This window comes from Rhyacophila brunnea, unplaced genomic scaffold (assembly GCF_057557595.1).
Source record: "Rhyacophila brunnea isolate RB1 unplaced genomic scaffold, BYU_Rbru_1.0 scaffold_20, whole genome shotgun sequence".
Lineage (NCBI taxonomy): Eukaryota > Metazoa > Arthropoda > Insecta > Trichoptera > Rhyacophilidae > Rhyacophila > Rhyacophila brunnea.
In genome coordinates, this window is record NW_028232860.1 from 8,382,564 (window position 1) to 8,396,375 (window position 13,812).

Here is a 13,812-nt window from a genome sequence, read left to right on the forward strand (position 1 = left end):
CAAGTTCTTTTCTTGCATCTGCAGCACGTGGCCAAGCCAGGTCTAACGTCGCTTCTTCACTCTCATCGCGATGAGAGGAAACTGGGTGCGTCTTCTTATCTCCTCGTTGTTCTTAAAGTCATACCACTCCACCGCACACCCAGTATCCGTCGCAAACATCTATTTTCGAAGCTCAGTATACGGATGCTCTGAGCTTTTGTAAGGTGCCATGATTCGCTACCGTAAAGCAGCACCATCAGAATGCAAGCGCCGAATAGGCGGCATTTGGTTTTGACCGAGTACAATCGTGAGTCCCACACATTCCGCATCGAGTTGAATGTTGCTCCAGCCATTCCCATTCGGATAAAGAGCTCTTTATGCAAAATGTCATCTCCCGTGATGTGTACCCCTAGGTACTCAAAGCTGTCAATGCACTCGATGTTTTGTCCGTCGCTAATCAGAGGGAAATCTGGATTAGCACAGGCGATATTACACAAAACGTTGGTTTTCTTCGTGTTGATTTTCAAACCAACGCGACATGAGCGAATATAGCTCAGAGGTAACAAAACATATTTTTTGGTTTCTACCGAAATGATTTCATTGAGGTATTTATGATTACGGTGGGTTTTTTTACAACGTTGTTGTTTGTCCGGTACAAATCTTGCAATCGATTTTTAATTAATTTCCCGACTACCTAGATATTTAAAACTTTTAGAATATATCAAAACACAATGCCAATGCATTTTTTTAAAACATTTAGCCATCTTTAAGCAGAATTGAATTCATTTTCAGTTGATTCTGTTTTGTATGTAAAGTTATTTCGGTAGAAATCCGTAATCCAATCCACTATTATTGATTGCTAGGGATCTGGGGTCCTAGCAACTAAATTATTAATATATACGTGCGTTACTATGGAAATCAATATGAAATGTCAAAATGACATTTCAGTATAATTTCTATCAAGTACAAATTTTTTGATTGTTATAGCTAGTCAAGTCAAGTTTATATGATTCAACAGAAAATTTAAAAACGTTGTATATAAAAAGTTCTTTTTATCTTGTAATTATTATATATTTAATATGCTGTTTGTATGCAAAGATGTGATGTCATTTGCGCGATAGTAGGGTGGCGTTAAGGTTAACCTGCGAATTATGGTTACGCCACTGGTATAGGCTTGTAAGGTGACTAAAGCTGGAAGGGCGGTTGTCGTTAAACCGGGTGAAGCGGGAGGTATTTTTTTGATGGCTTTTCAGAATATTAAAAATTCGGCTTGTTGATTTGATTACCGCGGTGTCACGGACAAAAGGTATGTAGGTACTGATAATATGATATTATTATTTTTTTGATAGCATTTTTAAATCACAATTTAATTCTGTTTCGGAATGATATTCAATTATCATGTTCGCCTTTTCAACGGCAAATTTTTTCCATGTAACTCAAATATCAAAATAAGCCATTGTAACTACCTGATATAATAAATTAAAATAACATTTTTTTCACAAATCTGTCGACAGGAAGAAAACTGACAATGAGATTTTTAATTGAAATTTCAAAAAAGTGCAGTATATAAGCAAACATCTATTGTATTACCGTCATAGCTTGTTTTATCACAGATTATATATTTATTCTCATCTTTGACAAATATTTCATAGTCACCATTTTTACAACGTTTTTCTTAGCTCGTATTCTTATTTTTTCGGTGGTTCTTTGTCCGATTCTTTGTCCGGTTGCAATCGATTTTTAACTAACTTCCCGACTAGCTGGACATTTGAAACATTTAGAATATATCAGAACATGATGCCAATGCATTTTTTAAATACTTTTAGCCATTTTTAAGTAGAATCGAATTTTATTTTCAGTTAATTTTGTTTTGTATGAAAAGTTATTTCGACACCATTATTGGTTGCTAGGGGTTTGGGGTCTTAGCAACTAAATCATTAATAAATATACGTGCATTACTATGGAAATCAATATGACAAGTCAAGTACAATTTTTTTTTATCGTTTAAGCTAGTCAAGTCAAGTTTATAATATGGTTCAACAGAATTTAAAAACGTTGCATGAAAGTTCTTTTTATCTTGTAATTATTATAATATCTACTTAAATGGTTACTTACTTACGAAACCGTTTCGACGCCAAAAAAGGGACTGATATGAATAGGTATTGTTAAATTTATGTATGATATCACTTGGTGGTAAGTAATTTCATAATATTTTGACTGTGGTTGAAATGACATTCATGAAAATTATATTTTATGCTATGGCGCATTGAAGAAGAATGCAGGGTATTTTGATGTTTTTATATTATTGGTACCCACTCTTATTGATTAATTGGCATTTGTATGGATTATTTCAAACTATGGTATTATATTAGAAAATTATTTTATTAACCGACGATCATTATATTTTCCCGTAGAATCGCATATTTATTATATAATAAATCTCAACAAAAATAACAACAATAACAGAATGGGTTAAAGACATCACACTAATTGAAATATAGGTAGCGTTAAGTTAATCAGTTGTATGCAATATGCACATTACAAATATAATTATTGAATGACATATCTGCACAGTAATATTTACGATAGAAGAACATAATAATTTTCTTTACACATATATGCGGATTTACAATAATGAACCTTATTACAATGCACTTCTTTTTTCGACAGAGTATATTCACTTGAATTTCGGTTCGGTTTAGGAAACAATTAAATTTATAAAATAGTGTAGGAAGAATGTAGTCTTTTTCTTGAGTGTCTTTTTATGATCAAACATACTATTATACTATACCTAACCAGATTGCGTGGCATGAAATAACGCGAATTCATCAAAGAAACAAGACAGCGTGTGTAATTTTATCCGCACATGCCTAGACGACAACTTTTCAAAATTCAATTCAAACAATTACGATGGCAAAAAGGTCCCATCATGTCACCATAGTACCCTCATCAAGGAAGGGCGAAATTAACCCCATCTCCCCCTTTCAAGTGAAAGCGTTTTACAGCCTCCACCGCAAAATTTCATATAGTATGAGCCCCCCACACCCTACAATTTCAATATAAATTCTCATTTAGCAGTCAATTTAGGCGACTTATCTCAGAGCATCTTGCCTCGTTGTATTTCGTATCGCAGAAGAATGTCTTGTCAAACATCAAACATTCCACTCTATTTATTATCCACGTTTCTGTTATTTATATTGGTCCAAATTAACACGGAAGGCATTCCATACACAAAGCAGTTATCTATATTAATTACAAGTTTAGGTTAGTACACGTGTCGGTAAAATTTGTATATATTCGTGCTGGCGGATACGTCGAATCCAAAAATGTTGTATTGAAACGTCAAACATATTTACATAACCTACAATTTTATCAGTCATGTGACATATCATTGCGATTGCAGCATGTAATAAAACAAATAATATGTTACGACAAGCTGCTACTAGCCACTCGTTATTATCGCAGGGAACAATAAAAAAATTAAAGCAGTGGTCATGACGTAATTCTTATTCAAAACAGTTGGATCTTGCATCTCAATTCTCAATATGTAAAATTGATATACTCTATCTCGCTCTAAAAGTTAACACAACCAAGAGAACTGCTGTTAAAAGATGGCAGTTTTTGATAATTTCAACGCAAATGAGACTATTAGACTATTAAAATCAAATCAAACTTATGAATAGGCAAGCGTAGGATTTGTTTGGCACTCATATTGAATAAAAAGTAGGCCCTGATATATCGTATAATGGTTAATATACTGTTATATCTGAAATATTAGTATAAATATTATTGAATATACTAATAGTACGTATAACGAGTACATATTATGTCTTTATATAATGATGGTTCAAAAGTTGTTTCATTTCTATTGTTTTACAACAATGTATACCACAAATACCAAACATATTGTTAATTTTTATGTTTTCACAACTTTTCTAAAACCTCATATACATATTAGAAATACGCTTGCAAGTGGATTAAGACAGGCGTGTTCATTATAAATAAATATTATGTAGTATGTATCCACGAAGTTGTATATAATTACAAAGTTTTTCTTAGATCGTATTCTTAGTTGTCCGGTGGCTCTTTGTCCGGTACAAATCTTGCAATCGATTTTTAATTAACTTCCCGACTAGCTAGACATTTGAAACTTTTAGAATATATTAGGACACGATGCGAATGCATTTTTTAATACTTTTAGCCGTCTTTAAGTAAAATTGAATTCATTTTCAGTTAATTATGTTTTGTATGAAAAGTTATTTCGACACCATCATTGGTTGCTAGGGGTCTGGGGTCCTAGCAACTAAATTATTAATATATACGTGCGTTACTAAAGATATCAATATGACATGTCAAGTACAAATTTTTTTGATCGTTTAACCTAGTCAAGTCAAGTTTATATGGTTCAACAGAAAATTTAAAAACGTTGTATATAAAAAGTTCTTTTTATTTTGTAATTATTTTATATTTTATTTAGGGCATTTAAGAATTGTATTCATACTTACCTTATAAAGGGACAAAAACGTCCGAAAACCGAAAGATGTTGCACGCTGGATAACTGTTGCCCATTGATTTATTGTGATTACTTGATATTTTGAATAAAGATAAAATTTGGTTACTCTTCGTAAATACGTGATCATGATGGTTATTTATGGATAAAACTGTATTGACTTAACATATTATAATAAGGTTGGGCATTTATAAATGTTACCGAAATTGACAGAACGTCACATGAAAAAAAAGCTGTATTGAATTTTCAACAATCTTAACCTTATTCGGTTGCTAAGTTTTTTTTATATATATAAAGAACACCCCTGTTTTTTTTTAAATATGCAGGGAATAAATTATTCATGACGTATCCATATGAAAAATATTTATTTTAAAAGTATTAGCTTAGGTACCTACAATGTGGCGGTACTTTTCTACGTACGGTTGCTAGGTAACACTTGTTATTTATCAGAATTGTTTGATGTTTAGTATTTATTAAAATATTGACTTTATTTAAAGCATTTTTTTTTGTTTTGTTTTAAATAGAATGTGTGAGGGACTTGGTGTATTTATATTATCAAATAAAGAGGAGTTTCTGATGTATGATGCTATGCGCCGCAATAAAGTGATCGTCGCTTCTAAATTTACGAATTTTAGCGGCTTTAAGACTATGCAGATATTTCGTCAAAAGCCGAGATGGATATAATTTTAAGAAGATCTCAATATGAAAATGGCAAACCCGCCCGTTTAAAATTTACTCTAACACATTTTATGTTACACGCGCAGGAGGGAGAAAATATTAAATAATATCAGATCAATGTTATTATGAAGTTTTGTGTAATACTCGCTGAGCGACTTCAAATAACTAATAGTGGAAAAAATACATTTAGAATTAAACAAAAAAAATAATAAAATCTATGCAGAAATACCATGAAAGATTCATTGCAATTCCCTTGTATAATTTCAAAATTAGTCACAATTGAATTATTATTATTTTAGTTGAAAATTATTTGCAGTTTCATTGATGTACCGTCTTAACGTGTCATTTTTTTATATTTTTATTTAATTATATTCCGAAACATCTATTAACATGTAAATATTATTATGGCAACATTATTACAAAAACTTTCTTTCAAAACGATAAAAATACTTTTTAATAATTAACATAATTAATATTGTATGTAGCTCCGAATAGATGAGAAAATCTACCACACTCGATTATCTTACCTAAATATTCTTCGTATATACCTATCATTGTTTGAAATTTTTTTAGCTACCTACATAGAAATATACATAATTTGAAAACATCTCATGTATAAATATCTCATGTAAAGATAAAAAAAACTTTTTATGTACAACGTTTTTAAATTTTCTGTTGAATTTTTATGCTCTTGTTCTTAATATTAAGTAAATAAAAAACAAACACACAAATAAATATAGTGAAATGTCATTTTGACATTTCATTTTGATTCCCATTGTAACGCACGTATATATTATTGTGTTTGGTGCTAAGTGCTTGGACCACCACTTAGCAACCAATAATAGTCTTTTATTTTTTACAGATTTTTCTGAAATAACTCTCAATACAAAACAGTATTAACTGAAAATGAATTCAATTCTGCTTAAAGATGGCTAAAAGTATTAAAAGAATGCATTGGCATCGTGTTCTGATGTATTCTAAAAGTTTTAAATGTCCAGCTAGTTGGAAATTTAGTTAAAAATCGATTGGAAGATTTGTACTGGACAAACAAGAATACGAGCTTATAACAATGTTGAAGTATCAATTTTGTAGAAAAAAAAATACGACACCCGAACAAACCGTAGTTAGAATTGTTAATAGTTTAACTGTTTTTTTTATTCAACAAATAAGACACAAGATTTGAGATTGTAACATTCTCAAATCTTGTGTCACTTTCGTTGAATAAAAAATATAGTTATTACCTACTTAGGTACTATTTCAATTCATAACGTCAGAGTAGTTTTTTATGCATTTAATTTTTTTATCGGCGTTCGGTTGGAAAACATTCAGATGTCCTGACAGCCAGATGGCAGTGCCAATCTTTTTAAACCTCTTTGAAAGACACCTAATGTACGTTACGTCCACATTTCTGGTATGATAGAATATTTTCTAATATAGAGTATTTACTAAGTTAATGGTGTTGCTTAATAATTCCATCAAGTTACACATTACTATTATGTCACTTTCAAGTAAATCTAAAAGTCAAGACGTCGTATTTTGTAAAGTAAATTCAGCAAAGAATGTTCGAGCAAATAAAAATAATATTAATTATGTCGTATTGTACGGAATAATATAAAACAAATAAAAGTGAAATTAGTTTAATTAATCGCGAGAGTGAAAGTTATGTTGATTATTAAGAGGGAATTGAATCAAGATGGCCGGCGCCGCGTTTTAGAGTTGTTTTTAGAAGAGTGTGCGTGTCTGAAAATGCAAGACGTGACTATTTTCGAATGTTCAGAAATCCAAGAGATTCAAAGAAATTTTATATACTTATTTTATATATTTAGAAGTATTCACAAAGTATTAAAAATAAAGTCTGGACTCGCTATAAAATTAATTTATCTAATAATCGAGCGTATTAGTTGCGACGTCAGTTACAATCCGCAGTTTTTTTATACTTGTGAAGAATTTTATTTTTTAACTACGTTTATACGATGTATTAGTCAGTTAGTAGTGTATTCAATATCAAATTACTATAATTAATAATATAAATTCTTTACTTTGCAATGCTTGATAATAAGTGAACATTTAAGATAAACGCATACTATAACCTACTGTTACATAAACTAGATGGTGGCGCTTTTTTGCAGTGGATTGTATAATTGTGAAGGTGATGTGGATTCCGGATACAGACACTGACCTTTTATGATGTAATGATGGTTCCGTGGGCTGGTTGCACTGTCACTCGAGCGGTATTGTATATTTAGGTACCCGGTCCTCGGCACTTGACGGTACACAGTTTATGAATGTTGTAATATAGAACATTCATAATTTTGAAAAACACTTACTGAAAGAATATGTATTATAACTAATAGAAAATTTTTTTTTTCAAAAAGATTTTTTCTATTCTTCCAAATTTGGAAGAGCGCTGATGAGTGGGTATTAAAAGTGCCAATAGTTAAAATTTGTCGCAATTAGTATGTCACTGCGTAGCATAGAGGTAATGCACGGATGGGGCGTAAACCCGGGAGATGCAGGGTTCGATTCCCTGCCGGGGTGGCTTAATTTTTTCAAAAAAGATTTTTTCTATTGGTTATAATATTATATTCTCTCAGAAAGTGTTTTTCAAAATTATGTATGTTCAATAATTAGAATGATACATTCTTAAATATTGTGAATTATTCGTTGAATAAAATAAATAGTTAATGATATAATATAGGATTGATGGATGCGACGTTCACTCAAATCGTAACAGACTTATTTGATGTCATTCGAGCTAACTAACTGTTATTTGCATCACGGTCTCTCATGACCCGTGACTGCTTATTGTCTGGTCTTGTGATAATAATACTGGGATTTGAGGTAAGTTGGAAGTAAGGATTACGGCCACCGCAATTTGGCGCAACCACCAGAAATTTTTTTTTTAAGTCATGTAAGTGATTTGTCAGACAAATCAATGATACGAAATAAAGTATTTCTCACTTATTAATTGAAGATTGTTGCAACCATGCCTTCGGAAAAAGATCCACAAATGGCGCTTCACACTTGCTTAGAAGTCGCAAGTGTTATGCAGACGGAATATGATTTAACCCTATGTTCGTTCCGTAATCTTCACTCACAATCTATCAGCCTCAGTTTAGTGTGATTAGTTATGACCCTTTCACTCATACAGGGCCTCTATTTTCAGACTAAGCACCCTACACTATTGAGATCCGTTTCTAGTGCTAAGTGTGGTTATCTAGTTGTCGATACACACCCGAAGTGAACTAATCTTTTGGCAAGTTCGTCTGCTCATTAAGTCAATGGTATTATTTTTTTTGGTGTCTTTTTAATAATTATTGGCATTTTTTGTGTAAAATTTCAACTCCTATTGCAGCTAGTATCCTCCAACAGAAATAATTATTACGACCTACAACCAAGTTCATTAATTTTTATTTAAACCGATTATAAAAATAGTCAGTGACTATCTACTTCATACAATTAAATACCCTACAAAATGGTAACCCACTGCGTCGAAAACCATTAGTCTGTCATTTTGTATGACATGTCAAGTATCCCGGTATAAGATACAACATAGCTAAGTAGACTGGCGCTGGCGACTCGAAACATTGTATAATAATATAATCAAAGGAAGAATTTTATTATCCGTAAAAAATTCTATATTTAAACATATTCACGAGAAACGTTTTAATATGCTTTTATTCAATAAAAAATATCTGTAAAATATATTTATAAAACAAAACCAAATTAACATCAGTAGGTATATACTCGAACTGTGCTATTTATGTTGAATATTAAATTTATAAGTACTACATAATTATATTTAATATTTCTTTGAACTTTTAAGTAGTTAATTAATTATCTATCTGTTGATGATTTTGTTTATCTTGGGAGTGGTATCATAAAAATCAAACGTTTGGTAAAATATTCAATCATGTACTTATACAAAATACATTTTAATGAACCAAAGTTTACGTGGTAAAGTCCCTATATAATATTAGAAGGAAGCTTATATACTAGAGAAAATCTAGAGAAATTAGGGGCACCTCAAAATATGTTTTATAAAAAGTCTATAGTTTTTTTTTCACTACTTAGCCATAAAAGAGAGTGTGACACTCCGCAACTTATGCCAAGGATTACATCGCCATGGCCAACTCTTTTTCACCCTGCAGCGGTACTATAAAACTGGATATGGTAATGTATCGAAGGAAGTAGCGTGACCTTGTACCAGTGCTGAAGTGTGTAGATAGAATGTCAAGATATGACATAAATAATGCACAGTAAACTTTGTCAGTCAAGCGACTTTGATTTCATTGAACGAAGACTTCAGTGCGTAGATAGTGTTTGTAAGTTTTTAAAATTCAATTAAACCTGCCTAATTCTAGCTATAAATACCTAGTAGATAGTAGTAAAAAAATATTCGTTTATCTAGAAAATTATGATATTCAACCATACATAATTTTAGATAATTTATAGATTTAAGAATATTTTTATCAATTATGGTTTGGTTTAGGCAGGGCTTAATGAGTTTTATAAAAACTTACCAACACCATCTGCAAATTGCTTTATTATTCAATGTAAACAAATAATTATGACTGACAAAGTTTAGTGTGCAATATTTATGTCGAATCTTAACCTACCTCCACCCTTGCCACTGCCTTGTACTTGCCCTGTACTCCAATTCTAAAAATGACAGGGTGAAGAAGTATTCTTCAAAGATTATGATATCATAGAGAAGCATTTTAGAGAGTGCCTAAAGGTAACACAGAATAAACCTTTAGAGACCTTCAGATATTCCCATGCTGGTATACAATGATATAAACCTTTTGAATTGAGTCACAATTTGTAAAACAAATTTCAATTATAACATAGGTATACATAACTTTATGTAATATAAATAATTTTCAACTTGTTATAAATTATACTTAATTATACCTCCAAAGCAGAATGCAGGAACTCGCTGAAGTAAGCAACAACGTAGGTTTGAAAATAAATGTAACAAAGACGAAAGTCATGTTCGCGGGTGAAAAAGAGATCCTCATCAATGGCACTCAGCTCGAACAGGTGAAAAACTACATCTATCTGGGACAACAAGTGTCTATAGATGGATGTATATTTGATGAAATTGTTCGCAGAGTGAAGCTAGGCTGGAGTGCTTTTTGCCGCCTGAATAATGTTTTCAAAAGCGACCTTCCACTGAGCCTAAAGCGCAATGTGTTCAACCAGTGTGTGCTTCCCGTAATCACATATGCGAGTGAAACATAGACTCTCAGTAAAAGAGAGATCCAGAAACTTAGGTTGTAGCACAACGTGGTATGGAGAGGTGCATGCTGGGCATAATGCGAAAAGACAAAAAAGGAATTAGTGGATAAGTAAGCAGACAAGGGTTTGCGATGTGATAGAGTTCATTATAAGCCTCAAATGAAGATGGACTGGACATGTAGCTCGAAGAAGAGACAATTGTTGGACAAATTTAGTCATTCAGTGGTATCCAAGAGATACAAAACGTCCGCAGGATCGATGAAATGATAAAGTTATGCGGAAGTACGTGGCAACGCAACGCACAGGACTGAGAAAAGTGGAAGCAGCTTGAAGAGGCCTTTATCCAGCAGTGGATAAATTCAGGCTGATTGATGATGATGATGATACAATTTATTTTATAAAATAATTTGCTTAATTCAAAGATATCAATAAAAAATATTAAAATTACATTAATGTGAATAAAATACACTATTACAGAACTAGTTGACATTGTACTAGTTGTGTTTATTTACATTTATATTTGAAATAATTAGCGTTGAATCGGCGTTAATGATTATTCATATATTAAGCCATTAGAGATCACGTATCGATTGACTGATTCCTTCGTCTAAAAACAGATGCCAAAGGTTACGATAAGAACATCGTATCTTTTGCTTACGAGCGTGTGAAAACTTCAAATTCCTTATTTTTTATCAATACTGAATCATAAATCATTTATCTCATCCGACAGTTACATTGAACGGTATTAATTACGAATTAAATATGCTAAAATAGTATTTTCTAATACTCAATCAGAGGTAAAGACTTGGTGCATAGCTTTACAAACAATGTATGCAATATATTGTTTATTGACACTCAAAACTATTGAGATTTTCAGTCAATAAAAGTAAGAATAACAATATATTATTATTACCTAGATTTGAAGTTCAGTTGTCTCTTTTCTGGTTGATTGAAAAACTCATCGCCAAGGCCTGAACAAAAACGATGCATAAGTGCGAGTGAGAAAGTATTCGGCACCCTTATAATCTCTGCGACACGCGCTAAAGTAAGATAAAAGGTTTACAGATGTGGGAGATGGTTTGATACGGTGTAGCCGCCAAATCTTACCTTATTGCTTAACTAAGCGTCGATAACCGTGTTGCTAAAATTGCTATTTTTTGTGTTAAACATAAACTCAGTGGTAAATATTTTAGTTAATTAAGTAGAAAATATGGTTTTGTGTGTTGTATTAAAATGTAGTAGCCGTACTGATAAGCAAGAAGATGGTATTACGTTTCATAGGTAAATAATTGATACATACATGTTCATGATAATTTATTTGTATATTATTATATATTTTAATATCAAGTGACCGTGTTTCTTTAAAATAACTTAAATTATGGATATTTTTACCTAATGGTTGCATTTTGACCGTTTAAAAATACTATATAACGTAAAAAAATAGAAAAATATATTTTAATTCTGAGCGTCTAGTGCGAGCACTTTGGGCAGGCACTAGCGAAATGGTCTATAGTCTCGAACATTTGAATACGAATGCGTTCGCTCGCCTACAAACCAAACGCACGGCACGCGGCTTCATTTAGCAATGCAATGGGTGGCGTTTAGATGTATCTATAGTCTAAGCTTATCGCTTATTTTGACAGCGAGATTCAACCACAAATCGTAGGAAGCCAAACCGCAGCATTTTCAATGAAATAAACTGTCCAAAAAATTAACACAGATACTGCTATATTCTTCGGTTTATGGTTGCGTCTAGCCGCAGTAATGAGCGGTGGACCTAAACTAAGAATTATAATTTGTTGGAAAAGCCAATAAAGATAACTCTACCATTAGCTACTAGAATTCGACTCCTATATCGTGACGTAGACGTCACTGCGGCCATTTTTAGAACTAAAGTCATTACAATACCACTTGTAAAATGCGCGTGATGAAAATACATAAATCGAAAACACCGCAATGACGTAGCTGTCAATATTCTCTATTTCAATCTTTCTTATCGATGATAACTATCAAGAATTTTCTAAAAATATACATTAAAAAATACGAGTAGCTCTTTCAAACATCGACAAAAACACAAAAATATGTGTGATTTTAAGGGTCGTAAGTATCTTATTAAAGGAATTGATTGTCTATTATTATTAACATTATTTAAAAAGTTGAAATGACGCTTTTTCGTTAGGTACTTTTAAAATAAAATAATACCAAGTATTAATAGATACCATAACACCCTTGATTGCTATAGAAAACGTCTATTATATACGTTTATATGGTATTTAGTTAGACGATTAGTTAGGTGAGGTTGTGAGGTACAGTGTGGATAAGTACAAGATAAACTTTAAGCATGCCGTGGTTACAGAATGTATTAGTTTCAAGTTTCAATATTTACATAATATACATTAAAATTTATAACTCATTAGAGGGGCTCTGTATTTCTTACATTGCTTATCCCTCATTGTTATACAGTAAAACTGCCGTCAAAGTCTTTGACTATTGCGACTGAGATTCGCGCTTCTATCTTATTAATCTGTTCCGTTATTAACTCAAAATTAATTCATTAATTTGATGGTTTAAAAAATAAACGTGGAATATTACAAGTATTCTTCAGTGTGTGGAAAAATATATATGACTAAAATAGTGTGCCGTGCCGCATAAAACAGTTGGTAAACACTGAATTAGTGGATACAGGTATGCATGTTGTGACAGAGCGTGATGTATAGTTAACATAATATTTTTTATATCAAAAGGCAGACGCTAAAAACCAGCGTGAGTCAAAACATTATGTCAATAAGATGGCTTCAAGCGGTTAACATAATGCTTTGGACATAATCAAATACACAGACTGTACCTTAATAACAGTGATACGTTGTTAAATCATTATTCTTTAACGTTAACCCATAGTCAGTTAGTTAACTTTAAGGTCACTGTCAAAATGAACGTATACAGTTAAAACATAGTCGTAAGAAATAATAGCGTTGTTAAGCTATTAAAAATGCAGACAAATTCAATAAATTATTAGTGAGATTATTAAATTGTAAAACGCATTACACTCCTAGTTTATAATAATTGATAGTTATGTATTTATTGTGTAAGTAAAATTTATATAACCCACAGTAAGCTATGTTTTAATTTGTTTGTATTTTGAGTATTGAGGTTCAACATAATAATTTTAATAAATTTGAATTTTAATTTAAGGCTATACCTCAGTTGATGCGCGGATTGTGAAAATGACACGTGCCGAACGAAATATAATTTGTCATATAAATCCAACATGCGTCCGTTTACTGTTCTGTTTATTGTTCTATTAGTAACAATAATATTATTTTCATTGACATGTTTTCTTTTTCAAGTAAATGGGTAACGTTTTTTAGTCATCTTTACACGATTTAAAAATTAATATCCCCGTC